We start from the raw sequence: 22,220 nt of genomic DNA, 5'->3' as shown, positions 1-22,220 counted from the left end.
TGGGCATTCAGTCTGTCTCTTTCGGATCGCGTCCAATTGAGCATTGCCGCAACGCATGCGAAGTGACAGGTGACGAACGCGTGTATGAGTTTGATGAGATTATGTTCCTTGAGGCCCCTGTGTCTATTGGCAATTCTTCTGATGAGCCCAATAGCGTTGTTGGTTTTGGTGATGAGCTTCTGAACCGTAGAGGCATTGACGTCTTTAGTCTCTACGATCATACCCAGGACTCTGATTTTGCCGACGCACGGTATGGCGTGTCCCGAAGTGGTTCGTACGATAATTTCTTGATTATAATCGAAGTCTGACGAGTATGGCCTGCGGCCTTTCTGCGTGGGTCTGCGTACTAGCAGCTCCGACTTGGTAGGCAAGCATCTGAGTCCTGTGGGAATTAGAAATTCTTCTATGGCGTTCACTGCTTCTTGCAAGATGTCCTGCACCATGCCCGGCGTTCCTTTGGACACCCACATGGTGATGTCATCTGCGTATATGGTATGCTCGAGCCCGTGGATCTGCCCTAGTTTCTCAGCAAGTCCCGCCATGGCAAGGTTGAAAAGCATAGGGGAGATGACCGAGCCTTGGGGGGTGCCCCTGCTCCCCAGCGAGAGTGTCTCCGTGAAGAGGTCGGCAAATCGGAGCGTAGCCGTCCTGTTATCCAAGAATGACTTGACGTACGAGTGGAACCTAGCTCCGAGGTTGAGTTCGGAAATAGTGTCCACAATGTATTGGTGAGAGAAGTTATCGAACGCTTTCTCTAGATCCAACCCAAGAATGGCCTTGGCGTTTCTAATGATGTCATCAATGATTTGGTGCTTGATTAAAATCATGGTGTCTTGAGTTGATAGACCGGGTCTAAATCCGATGAGGGTGTGTGGTAACAGTCCCTTGGTTTCGAGGAATCTATTGTTTTGAATGGCGTGTTCAGCCGCCTTACCCACGCACGACGTCAGTGATATGGGTCTGATGTTCTCGACGCCCGAGGGCTTGTTGGGCTTTGGAATGAAAACCGTGGTGGCGTTCTTCCATTCCGGTGGGACCCTGCCGGAAGCCCAGACCTGATTGATTTGATCCGCTAGGAACCGGACGGAGTCTTCATCCAAGTTACGAAGGGCCTTGTTACTAATACCGTCCGGACCTGGGGCCGATGTGCCATTCAAGTTTTGAAGGAAGGTCCTGATTTCTTCCAGGGTGAAGGGTTCGTCGAGGTCGAGGTTGTCCGCTCCCGTGTACGGGGAACCGGATGCCTCGGCTTCGTTTTCGTGGCTGCTCGAGAGTGGCATGTATCTTTCGGCAAGTCTTGCCATAAATTCCTGCTCGTTGGAGTTTTTGAGTTCACGTTTCGCTATCTTGTCAGCCGCCTTGGTCTGGGAGCTCCTGGTTTGACCTTTGTTAAGAAGGTGTTTGAGTAGGTTCCAAGTTTTTCCATATGTCATGCTGCCATCGGCCCTTGCACATACTTCGTCCCATTGTTGGTTGGAGAGTACCACACAGTGGTTCTCAATGTCCTTGTTCAGTTGTGCAATCTTTTTCCTAAGTCTTCTATTGAGTCTCTGGGTACGCCATCTCTGCAGTATGGATCTTTTCGCTTCCAGCATGTGAGCGAGCTTAGCGTCCATCCCGATTGTCTGGACATCTGTTTCTATTTCCTTGGTCGCGTTGCGGGCGTCCTCCTTTAGTTCTTGCGTCCACTGTTCTAGTGTAGCGGGCTTGTCGGTACGTTCCTTTCTTATCTGTCTAAATGCGTCCCAATCCGATTGGCTATCCAGATTGTCATCGATAATTTTTGTCTATCCAGATTGTCCTCGATAATTTTCCCGACATTATGGTGAACAAATGTTCGTAATAGTTGGAATGTATGTTAATCTGTTTCTATATAAAAAAACAGAGAATACGCTACAATTTATCACTACAGTCTAGCATTTCCGGCCCACAGCGAATATCGTAGGCTTCTGTTACACAACGTACTCCGTGCTGACGCGAGCTGCGCGACCGATGTTCGTCTCGAGGTTGTCGTTTTTTTTTTAATCTACCCGTTTGCGATTGTCACTTCGCGACGGATGACAACTTATACAATGGAGAGCTTTAGCATGTCCGGTATTCCGGTAAATGCAAATGCACTGGACATTTCACCGGATTGGCGTAGCCAAGGGGGGAAGGCGGGTCGCCCCCACTCCGAGATTTTCCGACGGTACCCCCCCCCCTCCCCATTTCCCGCGGAACAGAAAGTTTCGAGAGGTTGGCTCCGAATGAGCGATGTGGATGAAACGGAAAGCTTGAATCTGAAAGCAAGGCGAAGACTAGTGGCTGTCCGAAGGGGAGGAGGTTGTCATATCACCGTGCCTGGAAATTAAAGGGCCCTTCACCAGGCCTGGCCATTTAAAGCTGACAAACGCTGTGCATACAATGTGCGCTAAGTATTACATCGCTACACGCTGCTGAAAGAGCTGGAATTTCAAACCGAACGCCGTTTGCCCTTCTCCTCGCGGGCGCCGCGCTCTAAGCAGGATAGATGACGTATACGTGCTAGTGCGCCTACGTACACGTCTTTGCTGTGACGTCGCTCTTAGTGACTCGTGACTTCGATAATTATTCGAGGCAACATCTGTTGTTTGTGTAATCTGTCGCATCGATAGACGAATTAAGGTATAGAGAAATAATAAAACACACAAACCCAATGTCTGTGTGTACTTGTGTTACTTCGCACCGCGGCAAGAGAGACGTACTTCCGTTTCGTCGGCTTGTTCCCACGTCGTGAAGTCGCGCGCGCCGACACCGAAACTGTGCCATTTTCTACCGTGTTCCAGCGAGCGATCATACTCTGTGATCCGCTTGTGTCAGCCTCAGTATTCGTGTAGCACCGACTTATACCGCTAGTCAGCTGTGCACGCTGTCCTCGTGCACAGCTTGCACAATCGTGCGCTATGCGAAACGAGACACAAACACAACAGGAGGCGCGCGACACCGTCAGCGGTAGCGTCAGCAAGAAAGCGATGGGAACAAAGTGAAGGCGAGGCCCGTGACGTACGCGTCACACGATCAACGCAGGGAAGGAATTCCGCTTGCGGAGGCTACACGGAGCAAGTGTCTCTCTTGGCACTCGCCTCCTGAAGTCATGGGTTCACGGCACTGAAATATTTCTATCTCGGCTATTAATGAACCAATTTGAAAAGAAAAAAAAAATCTTGCGGCTGAACGCTCCTTAGAGGGAACATAACAACTCCCAGCGTATAACAAAAATTTGATATAGGGCCTGGTGAGGGGCCCTTTAAGTTTATCCAGTTTCCCTGCAACCACTGTCGTTTCTATAGTAGTAGCGTTTCCTTGCCATATCACGTCACCTTTTCCCTATCCCGTCCTCCCTCCCCCCCTTAAAGAGTGACAAGGCTGTGATTCACTCGTTTCGCGACTGTCGGTTTTACCAATTCTCTGCCTCCTCTACCCCCCCCCCTCTGTACTTGGGTATAGTAAAAAGATAAGCACTGCAATTTCTGCAGTGGTTATGCGGTGGGTCAAGGATAATTACAGCTGTCATAAGGCTAATGTGGCGATCAACGTCCAGGGAGCTCCAAAGAGCATTGTGCACATTCGACGGAGTGCAAAGGCCCAAACGAGTTTCTCGCGTCTTCTTTCCTCTCTGCCACGCTCCTTCCATGTATTACCAGGTGCTTTTATCTCTGCTTTGCCGTTTATGCGTGCTATCAGTTTTCTGTGCACGCGCAGCGACGCGCGCGGCGTCGCTGGACGCGTCTCGATCATATCTGTCTGCCTGCGTGCCAGCCAGCTCGCCGTCTCGTATACGTGACAATATATACACGCTCTGAACCACCCCCGACGAGGGCTAACTTTAAAAAAAAAAGACTCGCTTTAAAACAACGCTTTGCGCACGCCAAAAATACACCAAGGACTGGTGTGTGGGGCAAGGAAGCTAAGAAACCGCCACAACAGGCGGGAGGGCAGGTAGGAGAATGATATCGAAGTCCACGCAGAAACAGAAATATAGGAATGTTAGTCGCCGTGCGCCGTTCAACAAAAGGGTGAATGTTGAAGAGTCTGACAGTGATTAACGGACAAGAATGTTAAGGGGAGTGAAGTGATGAATACGAGGTTGGGGGGGAGGCATGTGCATAGAAGGCGCCAAGAACGAAGTTGGCGGATAGTTATGGACATAGGGAGCGCGTCTCACCCCTGCCCGGTCGCCCAACACCCGACAGACGTGGCCAGTCGCCTAGCTGAGGCTCACCTACCCCGTCCTAACACGTGCTGCTTAACTGTTGTGGAGAGTCCATCCTAACTAAACGACTCGGCAATATTCAGAATAGACTGGTGTCAGGAGACAAGACGCTTTCAAATCTCTCGGAGCTACTGGCCCTTATTTTACTGCCGATTACGGATGCCGTAATTTTCACAAAGGCTTCTAGACGGGAACCAGCCTTGCTTCGGACTGTCTGCCTCATCAATTCCCGAGTGTGATCAAATAAAAATATGCGTCGCGTGATTACTACAATACTATGATTGCAAGTTATTTCCAAACATCTCTTCAAACAAAAGTGAGTGAAACTCGCATCACATGATACTATCGAATTTCTAGCGCAAAACTTCGCTCCCCTATTTTTTAAATCTAGAATATAGCATGCTCACAACGCCGAAAGCGCGAGTGATAGAAAACTTGCAGGATAGTGCCCGCCCTCTCTCGTGCGTAGCCGTGGCCGCAGCACTCAGTAGACGGTTCGTTGTTACAAGTCATGTACCAGCTAGGTCATTCACAAATATGTGCATCAATTCGTAAACGAAATCTTAGTTTTTACAGCGAAGCTGTATGTGGCTAGCCGATTCGTCCGTCCGCCTGTCGCCTGTACACCGAAAACTCCTCCGGCGCAACCCCGTGCGCATGCGCGAAAGAAGAAAACGGAAAGCGAGGCGCGCGATTGGCTGCGCCAGTAGTGACGTCGTTGCTCGCCGACGCAGCCGAGCGCGCGAGCGGCAGTTTCTCTGGCTCCGAGAGGTTCCAATCAGTCGGCCGAAGTGAACGGACGTGTCGTCGGCGCGCTCCGCAACCACCGAGACGACGCGACCTTCACCCAGACCCAGGCGAAGGGCCTTTGCCCAGGCCGCTTTCGCCGGGAGTCATATGGGAAGCGGCTTTCTCGCCGGCTTTCTCGCCGTTTCCCACCGATCGCCTTTTTCCCGGAACTTTTTGCCGCTCCCCGCGCCTCTACAGCTCTGAAGCAGTTTCAACGCGGCTGCCCCTGCCGGGGCCATAGCTGCCTTGGCGTGTTTTCTACACCATGAACCAAGAGCGCCAAGCGACCAGCTCTTCCGAGGCCCACGTTCTAAACGGGCGTGCAAAGGGCCTTCGGCCAATTCACCGCTCTGTTTTGATGGAGCATTTATCTACCGCAACGTCATTTTCCAACGAGCAGGAGACGCAATCGGCGACGGAGAATGCCGCCGCGCATACCTCGGCAACAACGAAGACACCCGAGGTGGACACCGCGGGACTGGCCGCCGATCCCCCATCGCCGCCAATTTTCCCTCCCAACGACGAGAGGTGGACACTCCGACTCCGGGGAAAGGATGGAGGAAGATACTGCCCCGAACATTCACGACGACAAAACTGACGACGACGCAGGTGGCTGTTGGAAGACAGTCATGCATAAGCGACGCATCCATCAAACGCACGCTAAGACGCAACCCTCCGAGAACATCTTGAGCATTCCGAACGCCTCTCAGCTTACCGTACGCAAGCGCAGTCGGAATCCGAAGCTGCCTCAACTTCCTTTGCACGATGAAAAGATAATTCTGCGGCCTCACGGAGGACTTTGTCTCGGTAAGTGGACGCGCCCAGAACTCGCCAGTGCTCTATGGAGTACAGCCGGCTTGACCACCGAGGATCGTCAGGACATCATACTCCGACTGCGACCTCAGCAGAACTTGGCAATCATCAGCACACCCAAGTCATACGTAGCCGACGCATTGTACGAGGTGAAAGAGCTGAACCTAGGTCAGCGGGTCTACCCCATCACAACATAGTTTGCGGCCCCAGACAATTCATGCAAGGAAATTGTTCCCAGTCTTTTGTCCGGTCCAAGCTAGTGGATGAACTTTTGGCTTACTTCAAGCACGAATGATGGGTCAAACGAACGTTGCGTTGGTAACATTTGAAGGAATTAAAGTGCCTCGCTACGTGCGTTTCTATGGTGCAGAACTCCGCTGCTACCCCCATCGACCCCGCCAACTAGTTTGGAAGATATGTCACAAGCTCGGCCATTGGGCTGGTTACTGTCCTACGCCGCACGTGGTCATTTGCGCGACGTGCGGGACTGACAACTCTACTCCGTCGCATCAGTGCGCCCCACACTGCAGATCCTGTGACGGGACCTACCCTACAACGGATCCAAGCTGCCCGCGGCGTGCTAGGCAGACACTGAACAAAGCTTGGGTGCGCAAAGCTCTCGACAAAGAGCAGCGTGAACTCCAACCCTCCAGCGACCCGACCACAACTACAGATACGGCGGAGACCCGAACGTCACGCGCCCCAACGAGGGAGACCAGACAAGTCCGTTCGAGATCCTGTCGCAAGTTACGGACCCGCTCCAAGTCTCGGTCCCGATCCCGCGAGGCATCGGTGCGGCTCCCGGAGAAGCGCCCTCCTTCCCCATCTTCCCAACAACCCTACAAGAAGGCCCTGCAAACCAACGCCCAGCCAAGGTGACCCTGTTCCCTTCAGGGGTGCAGCGGACCCCGGAGAAGAAAATAGCAATGGAGGCGCCTAGCGTGGTAGGTCGGGCGGAAGGTCCCCCACAGCTAGCTCTGCCCCGTAAATCTCTCCCTACCCCTTCCCATATTACCAATTCGTTATCAACTCCCGATCCTCTAATAGAAATGGCCCGCCTACGTCGTGATATGGAGGCGCGCTGTGAGCGCCTGCAAAAACAAATGGAAGCGCTGGTGGCAGACATGAGCACTAGTATGCAGGCGGCTCTGGACAGGATAGAACGCCACATGGAGGACCTTCGAACAGGGATTACGAAGCGAGTGAAATCATGTACAGAGTGCACTTTCGCACGCATGCAAGTTCCTGAGCTTAGCGGTAACAACGAAAGCGGGCTTTCCGACTAAGGCTCTAGGCCACAACCTTCAAATGTGGGCACCCGGCGTCCGCATCTCTATGCACGAACGCCCGCTTCCTCTCACGTCGATGATGGCGCCGCGTAACGCGGAGCAACTAGTGGTATGGCATTGGAATTGTAGGGGATTCCGCGAAAAACGAGGTTCTCTACAGCAGTATATCGCCACATCCACGAGCCCTGCCGATGTCATCCTCTTCAGGAAGTCAATTGCACCCCTTCTTTATCCGGCTACAGCACGCTCTCGGGTGTCTCCTCTTGTGGGAGCCTTAGTTTCGAAACATGTTACATGTCGCATGCATACGACTAGCATTGGTATTCCTCACCAAATATTGTAAATAATTACGCAAGGTAAACGCAGCGAGAGTCTGTTTATTCTCAATGTATACAGTTCCCTCCGTTCGCGTACGCACTGTTTTCAGCACCTACTAACAGAATTTGGTAGCTTTGGACGGGTTTGTGTGGTGGCCGGCGACTTTAACGCTCCGCATACTGCATGGGATTACGTTAAATCGCAGGCTAAAGGGACCCGCCTGCGGAATGCCATCTGTAACATGAGATACACACTGCTTACCGACCCAGAGCACCCCACTCGGATAGGCAACAGCATATCTCGTGACACCTCCTCTGACCTTACCTTCGTGCGCAATACTGACCCAGTCGTTGCACACGGGCCTTTAGAGGAGCACCTTGGTAGTGACCACTACATTGTGGCGACCACCTTATCATTACGGGGTGCGCGCAGGCGCGAGCGAAATGTGCGTATAACGGATTGGGCGAAATTCAGGGAACGTCGCCAGGACCCACCTGAGCGCCAAGGGTACGATCGCTGGCTTGACTCTCTCGCACAAGACCCAGAGGCCACCACGAGCACACTGCGCACCACAACCGAGACACCAGACATAGATCCGCATTTACTTCATCTTTGGAACGCCCGCAGAGGGTTGACACGACGATGGAAACGACAACGCCTCAGCCATAAACTTAGGAAACGTATATATCAAATTACACGGGAATCCCAGGAGTATGCAGAGACCCTTACGAGGAATAATTGGCGAGGATTTTGCGACCGCCTCTGAGGCACATTGAGCCCAGCAAAAACGTGGTCGATTCTTCGCTCACTGACAGACCCCACCACAACAAAGGGAAAAACATTTCAACAGCTGCACATCCTAATGCACGAGTACAGGGACGATGTCTCGACACTCCTCAGAGAGCTAGAGAAGCATTTCATGCCCACAGGCCCACCGCCGCAGTACCCTGACTATCCTTACGTAGGCGAGGCGAACGAATTGCTCGATGCAGACATCACATCTGACGAGGTGCGGGTGCTCCTACAAGACCTACGCCGCAACACGGCACCGGGAGCCGACTACATCCGATTCGCCACCCTTCGTAACCTCAGTGACGCGGATATTAAGCACGTCACCCATATCTTCAATTATTGCTGGCGCAAGGGCATGCTTCTCCAAGCATGGCGAGGCGACATCACACTGATCCTCAAACCGGGCAAGCCTGTTAAGGTTGAAAACTTACGACCCATCTCCTAACATCCTGCATTGGTAAGCTCATGGAGCATGTACTCTTGCGGCGTCTGCAGCCCTTCCTCGAAGAAAAATCATTCTTTTCTAACTCTCAATCAGAATGTCGAGCTCATCTGTCTGGCAAAGGTGTGCTTTTACAATTGCGGGAGGAGGTCATAGGACCTCCGTCATGCGCCCAAATGAGAGCACTCATCGCCTTAGACATAAAAGGGGCATTCGATAATGTTGAACATGACCTCACCCTTCGCAATGTTGCCCATTCGCACTGTGGAATTCGTATGTACAACAATATCCGCGCATTTCTTCGAGATCGCACATCCACCGTAGGAACGGCACCGCATCGATCCGATACGATTCGCCTTGTAGGACGTGGGACACCGCAGGGCTCAGTTCTTTCCCCTATTCTATTACAATATTGCTCTCGCAGGGCTCCCCCGGCTACTCGAGCAGATCCCTGATGTCGCCAACGCTATTTATGCGGACGACATTACTATCTCGTCGACAAGGAGCTCCGACAAAGCCATTCATGACCGACTGCAGCAAGCAGTCGACATAGTTTCCGAGTACGCGAGAAAATGCGGCTTAAGATGTGCTCCGGAAAAGTCGGAGCTCATAATCATTCGCCCCCGCAGCCGTTCCTCTACTCCCCCTATCAATGTGCACGTGGATGGCATACCCATACCACAGGTTAATCGTGCTCGCCTCCTCAGCCTACACGTCCAAGCGGATGGCAGTTCAAACTACACTGTTCCCCTTCTATCCAGACAGATTGAGCAAATTCTGGTCATGATCCGGAGGGTCTCCAACAGGCGCTCGGGCCTTCGAGAAGAGGAACTGCTGCGCTTGGTGGAGGCACGCGTGATCAGCCGGCTTACCTACCATCTCCCATTTCAGCAGTTGACCCAAACGCAACAACTTCGCATAGACGCAATGATTCGCAAAGCGAGGAAGCTGGCCCATGGCCTCCCGAACTATACTTCCACGCGCCGTCTTCTGTTAGGGTTGGCGTCTGACACCACATGGCAAAAGGAATTTCATCCGACCATCTTCGTCGAAATGAGGCGTGATTTCTCCGGCGATGGTTGGCGTCCCGCACATCGTGCACAAAGAACTTTCTCTCACCGGACCTTTTACCAGGCCTCGTCGAAATGAGGCGTGACTTCGCCTACTATTGTGGGCGTCCTGATCCACGAGCAGAAAGAACTTTCTCTCACCGGACCTTTTACCAGGCCTCGTCGAAATGAAGCGTGACTTCCTAATTCGCATGACCGTTTCGAGTGTGCCTGTCTGCCGGAAGCCCTGCAGTGTACAGCCTCTTTTGTGTGTGTGTGTGTGTGTGTGTGTGTGTGTGTGTGTGTGTGTGTGTGTGTGTGTGTGTGTGTGTGTGTGTGTGTGTGTGTGTGTGTGTGTGTGTGTGTGTGTGTGTGTGTGTGTGTGTGTGTGTGTGCGCGTGTGCGCGCACGCGTGTGCGAGTGTGGAGAGGTCCTTTCCTCGAATTGGACCTAGAAGAGGACTTCCACGAACCTGCAAAGCGCAGAAGAGGCGGACAGGCGTCTACAATTCCGCGAGGCGGGACGACTTCTTCCTTCAGCAGGCTCGGTATAACTAGAGGAGGAGGGGCCCTCTTTCCGTGCCGGTCACGTGACATCGACGGAAGCAAGATCCCGCCCACGATTGTAGAGAGCCTATTTAAGGCGCTCCGAAATGTACTTTTGATCACTTCATACTGTTCTTATTTTCTTTCATCTACCTTTGAATAAACCGTGCAAGTTTCGCACTAGAAAATCGTCTCGCCCTTGTTTGGTCGCCATGGTCTACCGGATGCCTGCAGCCCGCCGACAACGCCAAGCTACTCAATAAGTAACGTCGGTCGAGCTTCGATAGGCAGGCGCCGCTACTTCTCGGCAGCAGTACGATACGCTACCCTGGAGTACACAACACTCCTTAACTTTGGGACACATAACACACTAGGCGAGCTGCTAAAGGGACATTGGGTCAGCCATCGCCAGCGCCTCCTACTCACTCCTACTGGCCGCCGTCTTCTCACACGGGTAGGATACTCTGTCCCAGCCCTTGAGTCTGAAACCCGTCCAACGATCTTGTCAGCGATACGCCAAACACTAAGTATTCATCCATTGCCACGTAATAGGCACCCCGAGCATAACAAAGGACGGCGCAAAGCCCGTGTACGATACATTGGCCGCATGCTTGGAAACATCCCGGAAACATACTTTGTACACGGACACATCACGCACTCACGAGGGCTATACTTCGGTAGTTTTGGATGGCACCGAATCCCTGAGAGACTCTGCTGCAATGCGCGGAACAAATGCCGCTTACGGAGAAATTTTCGCTGTTGCTCTTGCAATTCGATACGCCATCCGCGTTCCTGAGGAAGTGTATATATTGACGGACTCGCAACAGGCGTGTCGGGCGTCCCTATCAGGACATGGCATCCCGAGAGCGGCGCACCAATGTCTCAAACAGATCCCGCAAAATGCACCAACCACACCTCCCCGCAACCACTTACTCTGGACCCCTGGTCATACCTCGCTGCCGGGTAACGAACGCGCACATGCGGTTGCCCGAGAAATTTCCCTCCGGGAGGCTCGGCGTGGTGAGGCGACTAGTTCAGAGTGGGGAGATCCCTTGCTCCGTTACAAAGACATACTCCGTCATTGTACACGCATTCGTCGCACTCACGCCGCACCACCGCCATCCTTCTCGCGAGAGGAAGCAGTGGCATTACGGCAGTTACAAACCGCAACTTTTCTAAATCTTGTCTCTCTCAATAAATTCTACCCACACTGTTATGCAGATCGTTGCCCTGGCTGTGGAAGCTCGCCCACAATCTTCCACGTCACGGTTGAGTGCATTGCAAACCTCTTTCCTCCCTTGCCAACTCTCCTTTACCGCCTACGCAACAAAGAGCTGTGGGACGATGCACTCCGCGACGGACCTCCCGAGGTCCTCAGAGCTGTGATACAATGGGTTCGAAACATCGCCGGAATCATCTTAGACCCTGGACTGAGGGTTCCTCCCACACTGTTCTCGCTGCTCAATTATTAATAATAAAGATATTTTACTCTCTCTCTCTCTCTATCTGGCTTCGAAATAGGTAGGCCACGCGTAATACGTATTCCTGAGGAGCAGGCAGCTTTCGATCAGCAACGTCGCGAGCAGAACCGGGAACGACCTCGATTACGCCGTGCCGATGCTGCAGCCCGGGCACAAGAACAGGCTCGTGCAACCGAGCGCAAGCAGCAACTGCGTACCGAGGATCCAGCAGCCTACCAAGCCATCGTTTAACGAATCGTCGGGATGAACTCGGCGATAAACACCGGGGCCGCATGTTTCAGCTTCGCTGGTTAACCATCTGTACGGAGTGCTTGGGCGGTGATTTTTTTCAATATCATCATTTTTAAATATAGCATAAGGATGATAGCATAATTGATGCAAAGTGGCTGTACACCTTAACAATGAAAAACTTTTGTCAGAATTGTTATTTCAGCAACGCAAAGACGTGCATCCTCGGTGTGAAAGCACACTTGTTGGGGGTGCTGGGAGTCCTTGCGCGGTTTGCAACTTCCATATATATATATATATATATATATATATATATATATATATATATATATATATATATATATATATATATATATATATAGTTTCTCACTACATTACCTAGAGGGAAATCTGGCGCTGCTGCGCTGTGGTATGCATGGGAATGCCGGTATATTGTGACTTCGGATTGGCATCGTTCTCGTAGAGACAGGAGACCTTGAAGAGGCGCTTGGCAAGTACCGTTCCGTCTGTCACAATGATTCATTTTCTACTAGAACAGCACGTGAAAAGCTGTTTTAGCTTTATTATTACGCGAAAACATGTTTTGTTTAACTATTAGAACTTGTTATTGTGTGTACGACTACATGTTACGTAAAAAGTATCAGCGGGGCGCTAAAGTTGGAGGACAGACGACAAGGTTCGCGCTCGCTTTGAAACAGTTGGTCGTCTGTTCTTGCTTTTCTTCGCTTGGTCATGCATTGTGGGTGAGTAAAGATGTAATATGCGTGAATGGAAACATTTTATGAAGATTTTACTTTGAGAACGCGTTATTTGCGTAGCCATATCCACGTTTTAGACGAAGCTTCTTACAACACCAGCCAACACGAGCCTCGCAGGCACATATACCGTCATTCCCATGACGGCACGGTGTCCCCTTAAGAAACTCCCATAGACGGTGGCGCCAGATTACCCTCTAGGTGTTATAGTGAGAAACTCTATGTATATATATATATATATATATATATATATATATATATATATATATATATATATATATATATATATATATATATATATATATATATATGGGGAGAGAGAGCGAAGAAGGGAGAGGAGTGGTAGTTGTCGGCGGAGAACTCCCCCCCCGAAATAAATTTCTGGCTACGCCACTGGTTCCGCTACTAACAATACAAGTCGTTATATAACGGCCGTGTTCCGCAAAGAGTAGCCGCTGCTGAGCGCGACGTCGCTCTTCGGGTGAAAATAAAAACTTCACTCGTCGCTAGGGGGCACAGCGGCCGTATTCCATCCTGACACAGATCCAGCGCAGTTTCTACCTTCGCGACGTCATACAATTTTGACACGCTAATTATCTTTAAGCTTGCTTTCGTATAATGTCTGCAATTGTAATGGCAATCATTACGGGTTCACACGAATGGGGCGAACTTACATGTAACAGCAATGTGAAGCGGACCCTGCGACCTGCCGAGGAGTTTTCAAGAAATTGCCATTCTGCAGCGAGACGCTACCGGGGCACGCCGCTTCTCTCGCGCCCAGAACTGGAGAGAAGAAAAATATAAAACGAAAAATACGCCGTGCAATAAGAGCTGTGCCGAACACTGTTTACCTCACGAACATTCGTAATGGTCGGAAAGGCGGTGCGGCGTTTATCGATCGGAGGACCAGCGCGAGCTCGCTCGTGAAACAGCGAGGAGGGGAATTGTTACGCGGAATCAATAGCACAAGGCGAAGCTCCCCGTCCCTGCGCCAGATGAAAATTAGGCGGGGTGGCGCTCAGGCGAGTTCTTGCAAACAAGTGGAAGACGAGAGCCAAATCGGCACTGGATTAGGAGCGCGCACCTCCTAACCCTTAAGGCGGAAGATGTGGTCCAATAAGCAACAAGCGCGCATGTTTATTACTATTATTCTGCTAACACTTCAGAACTAATATCAACTGAGGGACCTCGAAAAAGCTCGTGGAATCAAAAATTCACAGTTGTAGTGCTACTGCGATGGCACTGTTAAAAGCAAGGGAGACGCACACACACGTACAAAAACACATGCACACAGAAGTGAAACGAAAGATGCTTAGTGTAGTGTTCAACAGGTTTCTCAAACAGATCAGTGGCCCAAACAAACACTTATGGTGCGAGAGATATGCCTGAAAATCAGACGCGAACCGGATAATTTTAAAACATCTTATGATGAATATTGGAACTTAGCAGGCGTGGCGTATTGGTCTTTAATACAGCATGACCGTTTCAAATTACATTCGGGGTGCGATTACTTAGCCCGCGCAGTAACACTTTACCGCAGGCGCATTCTTCCGGGCAAAATGTGGGCGCAGCCGCGAGAAACACAATGGGCAGTCAAGAAAATGGAACGAGCCCCAGTGAGATGCAAACGCCACGTCTCGGCCGCGTCTCAAGTTGGTTTCAGCAGCTCTTCAGTTTTACATGTCAATACGCTGCTGCGCCGCAGTTTGACGATGGCGGCTGCGTGCACCGTCTTAGCGCAATTATACTGAGCACGGGTATAAACGAGAGCCAGGGCAGCCCTGCAGGGCGACTCTAGACGCTTCTAAAGTAGTCGGAGACAAAAAAAAAATGCACGAGCAGTCAGGGAAGATGAAATACACTACTTGCGGCATATACGATACGGGTTCAGGTGCCGTGGTAAAGAATACAGTCTGCTCTCCTCATTTACAATAACCCCGCAACGCGAGCACATCATTGCGACACACATAGCTGTGGCCCATCGCTCGGTACACGGGAGCTGCCGTCCGGGGACGCAGCCCGTTTCCTTGGCGTGCACCGTGTTGAGGCCGCCACACGAACATCAAGCGGTGCGCCAGCTCTGTGCCGAGCAAAGGCATTGGCCGAGTGGTCGCAAAGACGAGCCGCGGCTGTGCGGATAGCGGCAACGTCCGTCCGATCTCGCGGCACTCAGCCCGCTTGCGCATCGGACGTCGTCGAGCAAGAGTCCGGCCTGACGTGCGACAACAGCCTTATGGAAAGAAGAGAAAAAAAGAGCGCTAGCTCGAGGCACTCACCTGCACCAAGCCATTTTAAGCGTTTTCCTAGTATTAACAACAAATTTAATCACTCTTTAAATGGGTCCTTTCGCAAATGTCCAACACATGGCGCCCCCTACAGGGATCAAAAGGCGGAAGTGGTGCCACCTGATGCGAAGGGAAGAAAGCTCGCAAACGACAAGGTTGCTGCCATAGGTTGCGGCCGTAGCCACCGTCGCCATGTGTGCTATACAGAGATTTACCCGATGCTCTGTCCTTGCTCAAATATTGCAGCAAGATCGCACTTTATGGTCTAAATCTTCAATATACCACTTGACACTATTACTGGACTTTTTTGTTAAGAGGGAATAGCGGTTTTTCAAATCCACTTCCAGTACACTGCACTATTATAGTGAGAGACTCTATGAAAAAAAGTTTGCACCATAGAGTTTCATATTGGTATACCTAGAGGGAAATCTGGCGCTGTGATCGTTCAACCATCATGGAAATGATGGGAAGTACAGGCTTCGGATTGGCAGTCTAAAAATATTTTTTGGCAGTTTCGGTTTCGGTCCAATTGCTGTAACCACGGCCGGTCTCTAGGGGAGCGCCAATCACTCTCGTTCCTGAAAGGTATGACAGGGAAATGACAAATGTTGCGGTCTGAAATGCCGAAGGTCGTATTTCGGTCAATTTCTTGCATGTCTCATAGTCCATGCCGAAGTTAAGTGCTGGTAGCGAATTTAGTTAATGCAAAGGTTAACGGATCAATGGTTTATGGTTTATGGGGTTTAACGTCCCAAAGGGACTCGGGCTATGAGGGACGCCAATGTGAAAGGCTCTGGAAATTTCGACCACCTGGCGTTCTTCAACGTGCACAGATACTGCACAGTACACGGGCCTCTAGAATTTCGCCTTCATAGAAATGGCTCAGTAGCTTAGCACTCCAACCACTGAGCCATAGCGGCGGATTCATATAAGTTTCAATGCCGCCATATTCATTGCTTTCTTTTTCTCGCCACATTGTCAGGAATAGGGGGTATCGTCTCCTGACTCGGCTACCTGACGACGCCATTGTCGCCGCTGCTTCCGCGAACGGCATTCCTCGTAGCTGCGTGTCGAATTATGTCTCCAATTCCGACTCATCCGCCTTTACGTTGGTTTTCTAAGAATCCTCCCAAGGTCTGAATTCGCCGATCTTAACAATGTGCAGAAAAGCCTGCCAACTTGACTTCCCTCTTATGTGCGAAGCGCAAACGTCACTGATGGTCTGCGCTTGCTTTTCTTTCTTTCTTTTTTTTTTTTTTTCGAGCCTCGCATATTTCTCTCTTGGACGGGGGGTGCTCTCATCGCACTGTGTGCCGGCAGGCAGCGTGGCCTTTAGTGTTGTGAGCGCTGGTGCACGTTTCTACCCGTTTCTTACACGGATTAAGTTATTTGCTATGCGACGGTGTTTATTGCCCGCCGTTGATCATCCAACGCGGCGATGGTGTACTGCTGCGTACCGCTTCGCAAGTCGCAGTTGAGTAAGACAACTGATATATGTTCTGAACGTAAAACATATTGAAGATTGGATAATGGATCTGAGCGCACCGCATTGGACACCTTGAATTTAGCTGTGAATAAATTTGTTTTCGTTTCTCTGAATCCGTCCAGCGTCATGAACTCATGCTAAATCCGCTTTCGTGCAAAACAAAAACGGCAGCGCTTGAGATTTCAGGAGCTATATTTTATACGCTTCGAAATGCTTAGGAATCTGTCATATAAACGCTTCAGGTCACTTATAATTCTACACACTGGTTAAAACCCGTCAGTATGCAAACTGAAGAGGCTGATAGATTTGTTTCTCTCCAAATTTAACGGGTAGAAAGTGTTGACGTGAGTGTACCAAAGCCTCATGCGACCATGCAGTCATACTGAAGAAGAAGCACGCGATGGCGCGCGGTAGTTGTTCTGTTGTTTATAACTCTTAGCTGTCAAATCGAAGAGGCTGATTGCGCGGTCTTTGCATAATGCATAGGGGTGAAATATCAGGACCTGACGGTTACCACTCACGCGGGACGGACTTGGAGCGGGCGCGCGTTCCCCTTCCGCGTGAACGGCGGTCGCAGCGGCGGAGCAGTTGGGCAGTGGCGACCCCACCGCGGTGCAGTGGGAGGCGGAAACAGACCCCATTGGGAAGGCCGTAAGAAGAGAAGCGCGCGCACCCCTCGAGACCGGCCGTGCTATAACCTGCAGTGGGACAGTGCAACGCAAAGCTCTCTGCCTGTGTTATGTTGCTCGAGGTGGCGATAGCGCGCTGGGCCAGCGACTGGGACGATGTTTGTGTCGCGGTGTGGTGTCGAAGCCCTGACGAGAAAGCGACGGCATCGTAAACGTTGAAAGAACATGTTTTGGACCTTGGTTTGTTAAGTGTGTTAGGTTGGCACTGTAGTGTTACGTGCTTTATTATGAAACTTCAGAATAAGAAAAAGAAGGCACTACTGATGCAAGACATAGGCCATAGAGTTTCTAAGTAAATACCCTAGAGGGAAATGTGGCGCTAGTGTCTACGGGGGTTCTCATGAGCGTTGCCTCAACCCATAGAGTTTCTCACTACATTACCTAGAGGGAAAACTGGCGCTGCTGCGCTGTGGTATGCATGGGAATGCCGGTATATTGTGACTTCGGATTGGCATCGTTCTCGGAGAGACACGACACCTTGAAGACGCGCTTGGCAAGTACCGTTCCGTCTGTCACAATAATTCATTTTCTACTAAAACAGCACGTGAAAAGCTGTTTTAGCTTTATTATTACGCAAAAGCATGTTTTGTTTAACTATGAGAACTTGTTATTACGTGTACGATTATATAATACGTAAAAAGTATCAGCGAACTGCTAAAGTTGGAGGACAGACGACAAGGTTCGCGCTCGCTTTGAAACAGTTTGTTGTCTGTTCTTGCTTTTCTTTGCTTGGTCATGCATTGTAGGTGAGTAAAGATGTAACATGCGTGAATGGCAACATTTTATGAAGATTTTACTTTGAGAACGCGTTATATGTGTAGCCAAATCCACGTTCTAGACGAAGGCTCTTACAACTTCAGCCAATACGAGCCTCGCAGACACATATACCGTCATTCCCATGACGGCACGGTGCCCCCTTAAGAAACTCCCATAGACGGTGGCGCCAGATTACCCTCTAGGTGTTATATTGAGAAACTCTATGCCTCAACCCATAGAGTTTCTCACTATAACACCTAGAGGGTAACCTGGCGCCACCGTCTATGGGAGTTTCTTAAGGGGGCACCGTGCCGTCATGGGAATGACGGTATATGTGTCTGCGAGGCTCGTGTTGGCTGGTGTTGTAAGAGGCTTCGTCTAAAACGTGGCTATGGCTACGCAAATAACGCGCTCTCAAAGTAAAATCTTCATAAAATGCTTCCATTCACACATATTACATCTTTACTCACCCACAATGCATGACCAAGCGAAGAAAAGCAAGAACAGACGGCCAACTGTTTCAAAGCGAGCGCGAACCTTGCCGTCTGTCCTCCAACTTTAGCGGCACGCTGATACTTTTTACGTAACATGTAGTCGTACATACAATAACAAGTTCTCATAGTTAAACAAAACATGTTTTCGCGTAATAATAAAGCTAAAACAGCTTTTCACGTGCTGTTTTAGTAGAAAGTGAATCATTGTGACAGACGGAACGGTATTTGCCAAGCGTGTCTTCAAGGTGTCCTGTCTCTACGAGAACGATGCCAATCCGAATCCACAATAAACCGGCATTCCCATGCATACCACAGCGCAGCAGCGCCAGATTTCCCTCTAGGTAATGTAGTGAGACATTAGTGAAACTCTATGCCTCAACCCATAGAGTTTCCTACCTCAACCTACATGGGAATGATGGGAAGTACAGGCTTCGGATTGACTTCCGTCTTTAGACTAGTCGCGTTTGCTTGTGGCGCAGTAAACAAAGCTATACGTATTAGCTCAAGTATTATCGCGTAAAATCTAATTTTATGTCTGCAGTATGTTATATAATGTACAACACGCTACATAAACTTTGTATGACTTTGAGATTGAAGCATAGAGTTTCTCACTACATTACCTAGAGGGAAACCTGGCGCTGCTGCGCTGTGGTATGCATGGGAATGCCGGTATATTGTGGATTCGGATTGGCATCGTTCTCGTAGAGACAGGACACCTTGAAGACGCGCTTGGCAAGTACCGTTCCGTCTGTCACAATGATTCATTTTCTACTAGAACAGCACATGAAAAGCTGTTTTAGCTTTATTATTACGCGAAAACATGTTTTGTTTAACTATGAGAACTTGTTATTGTGTGTACGACTACATGTTACGTAAAAAGTATCAGCGGGCCGCTAACCTTGGAGGAGGACAGACGACAAGGTTCGCACTCGCTTTGAAACAGTTGGTCGTCTGTCCTTGCTTTTCTTCGCTTGATCATGTATCGTGGGTGAGTAAAGATGTAATATGCGTGAATGGAAACATTTTATGAAGATTTTACTTTGAGAACGCGTTATTTGCGTAGCCATATCCACGTTTTAGACGAAGCCTCTTACAACACCAGCCAACACGAGCCTCGCAGACACATATACAACCTTCTATACCGTCATTCCCATAGAGTTTCTCATTGTGTTATAGTGAGAAACTCTATGGATTGAAGCATGGGTTACTATGGTTTGTTAGCAGGACACTCCAGGGTATGCATACTTGTGCTGTTCTGTTCCCAATTTAACGCCAAAGAATAATTATTTATTTATTTTTGCAACAGCAAAACAACCGTGCATGTACTTATATAAAAATACTCATTAAGTATTTCTGGAAATAAAAATGTTGTATTGTGACAAAGCGTTGCACCCTTGAGCGGAATGAGACAAGTGTCGTCTGCTACGACGCCAGCTCGCTGCCGACGCGAGACTTTTCTCGCAGACGACAGGCACTTGCGAACTCTCTCACTCTTTCGAAAGGCTGCGTCGGCTGTCACGATTGCTGAATGTCTTCAAGTACTTTTAAGCAAATCTGATGCAGTGCTAGCTAGGACGCTAGTGGCCTCCTACGAGTATTTCGTCGTCATATCTTATATTTACGTACCGCTTCCGAAGCGTTATGGCGTAGCTTTGCACTTACCCATTTTGCGACACTAGACTACAGCCAGGAAGCAGCAACCTTTCCTACCACAAGTAAGTTTGTGTTCTCAAAGTCCTAAAACACGCATTTCAATGAGCACATAAACGAGCAATGCATAATGAAGCTCTCAATAAAATTTGATTGTCAAGCCACTAGAAGTACTACTGTATATGTCTTGTATCAGTAGTGCCTTCTTTGTCCTATTCTGAAGTTTCATAAAGCACGTAACGCTACAGTGCCAACCTAACACACTTATGGCGTTTTCCACTGGTCGATCTGGATCGGCCGCCGAAATTCTCCAGCGAGCGCTCGGGTTTCACAAATCCGAATAGGCCAGTGGAGCGCAAAAACGCTCCGCGGCGGATCACACAGGAAGTCTGCGTACACGTCGCACGAACCGGTTCCGAAAACCATGCCCTACTTCCGTTCTGTACGTTTCCACGGCAACCAAACTCGCCGTTCCCCGTGTGTAATTTGACCGTGGCAGTCGCATAGTCCGTCATTTCTATGTCGCGCCCGCAAGGATTGTGCATGGACAACGTGCATAGCAGTCTTCGTACAGCACCTGCGTCACTTCGCAATCACTGTCGTCCGCGCTCTCATCGCTTGCGAGCGCTGAAGCAGCACCGAACGCAGCCATTTTGCGAAGCAACACCATGTTGTGCGTACTAGGGTGGCTACACCCTAGTGCGTACCAAGCGGGTGCCGATTTCGCTTGAAGACGGAAGTGACGCGTGCTATTTCCGCCCGAATCCGCGTCTCGGCGGCGGAGCAAGTGAGAGTGATCCGGCGCGGAGCGAGTTGATCCGAAACACGGAGGAAGGAAACTAGTTTCCTTCTTCCGTGATCCGAAACGACCAGTGGAACGCGCGAACCCGCTCCAGATCGACCAGTGAAATTCGGATTCGTTGCCGCGGAGCAAGAACTCCTGCTCCGAATCGACCAGTGAAAAATGCCATTAACAAACCAAAGTCTAAACGCTCAAAACATGTTCTTTCAACGTTTACGATGCCGTCGCTTTCTCGTCAGGGCTTCGACGCCACACCGCGACACAAGCATCGTCCCAGTCGCTGGCCCAGCGCGCTATCGCCACTCCGAGCAACATAACAAAGGCAGAGAGCTTTGCGTTGCACTGCCCCACTGCAGGTTATAGCAATTGCGCTTGGAGCGAAACCAAATCTGCCCAAAAATACTTGTAGTTGTACTTGTACTTGACTAGTTCGCCAGTCAATAGAATGCCAATCCGAAGCCTGTACTTCCCATCATTCCCACCTGAACATCGCCCCCGAGGGCTCCGTGGTCGCTGCGCATGCGTTAGCTGAGAGAAGGTAAGAAAGGAGGACAAGTTGACTTTACCGGATTTGACGTCACATTGCTGTTTATTTTTGCTTTTATGAAATAACTACTCTCGAACTCAGACGGCATAGCTTGCGTCTCGTTCGCGCGCGTACGTATGGATGTGGTCCGCTTTTAGTTTTTAGCGAATGCTTAGAAGCTTCAAGTTGCGGACGCTGCGGTGGGCCAGGGTTTGATGACATTTGTTGCCCAGCTGCTGGTGCTACCGCGACGTACTTGGAGCAGCGGTAAGTGTTGTGCGATTACCCGTTCTCTTGGTGACACTTAAAAAACCGGTTGCGCATTCGAGCTGTGGTCGATGTGATCTCGAAATTCAAAGGAACACGAAACGGTTGTCGCAGGTCCCGCAGTGATCGCAGTATAATTTATTCGTTCGTGCCTTCAACACTGCAGTTCCTACGCGTTGCACCGATGTAAAAAAATGAAAAAAAAAAACAGCGACATCTTCCACGCGCCAGAAATGCATGCACTCAACTAGCGTGGATGTCGTCCTATGATGTTTATCGCGTTCTTAAGTCTATTTTTCTCCATCTCTATAGGATGACTACGCTGTGCCCTTCTTATTTACCCATGCAGCGCATTGCTGCATTTAATTACCTTTCTCACTGCTGACCGCGGTATGGGCGTCAGAGGCTTTCATTCGTTGCAGTGAGATAATAAAAGCGTATTTCCTTCACTTAAAGCTTCTTAGTAGCTCCTTTGCGAGCCGTGGAGTTAAATCATACAATGCGTACGTTGTGAGCGAGCTGGTAAACGAAAC

The 22,220-nt window shown here is 50.1% G+C and overlaps 1 protein-coding gene across 5 annotated transcripts in view; it reads right to left on the bottom strand.

Annotated features, from left to right (window-relative positions):
• LOC142557839 (uncharacterized) overlaps nucleotides 1–15,110 on the bottom strand; it is a 265,220-nt gene extending 250,110 nt beyond the window's left edge. For 4 of the 5 annotated variants that reach the window (XM_075670038.1, XM_075670037.1, XM_075670035.1 and 1 more), the window contains exon 1: nucleotides 15,009–15,110. The gene's annotated coding sequence lies outside the window, so the exon portion shown is untranslated. Of the gene's footprint in view, nucleotides 1–13,406; nucleotides 13,516–15,008 lie in introns of all 5 variants that reach the window. The other variant, XM_075670036.1, reaches the window with a different exon arrangement.
• Between the last annotated feature and the right edge of the window lie 7,110 nt (nucleotides 15,111–22,220).

Source organism: Dermacentor variabilis, chromosome 9 (assembly GCF_050947875.1).
Source record: "Dermacentor variabilis isolate Ectoservices chromosome 9, ASM5094787v1, whole genome shotgun sequence".
In the NCBI taxonomy this organism is placed as follows: Eukaryota; Metazoa; Arthropoda; class Arachnida; order Ixodida; family Ixodidae; genus Dermacentor; species Dermacentor variabilis.
The sequence above is the reverse complement of the archived record's forward strand: the minus strand, read 5'-3'. Positions and strand labels throughout refer to the sequence as shown.